We start from the raw sequence: 331 nt of genomic DNA, 5'->3' as shown, positions 1-331 counted from the left end.
AATAATAAATAATTATATTAAAAATATTGAAAAAAATGATATTTAATAATTCATTAACACTAATCTTCTATTCAACCAATTTTTTTAATTAATTAGTTAATACTAATTTAATAATTCAAATGATATTTTGAAAATGTGATCTCTTGAAAGGCTAAGAAAATGTGCCCTGACCTCTCCACATTTGATGTTCACCATGACATAAGCCAATTACCATTGGCCTGCCAAATGGCAACACTGTCTTGGCAAAAATATCAGGGACAGTAAACCTCACTAATTCATTAACACTGCATAATATTCTCTATGTGCTTGAATTCAATTTTAACTTGATTTC

Source organism: Lupinus angustifolius, unplaced genomic scaffold, assembly GCF_001865875.1.
Source record: "Lupinus angustifolius cultivar Tanjil unplaced genomic scaffold, LupAngTanjil_v1.0 Scaffold_561, whole genome shotgun sequence".
NCBI classification, from domain to species: Eukaryota; Viridiplantae; Streptophyta; class Magnoliopsida; order Fabales; family Fabaceae; genus Lupinus; species Lupinus angustifolius.
Note: the sequence above shows the minus strand (reverse complement) of the source record.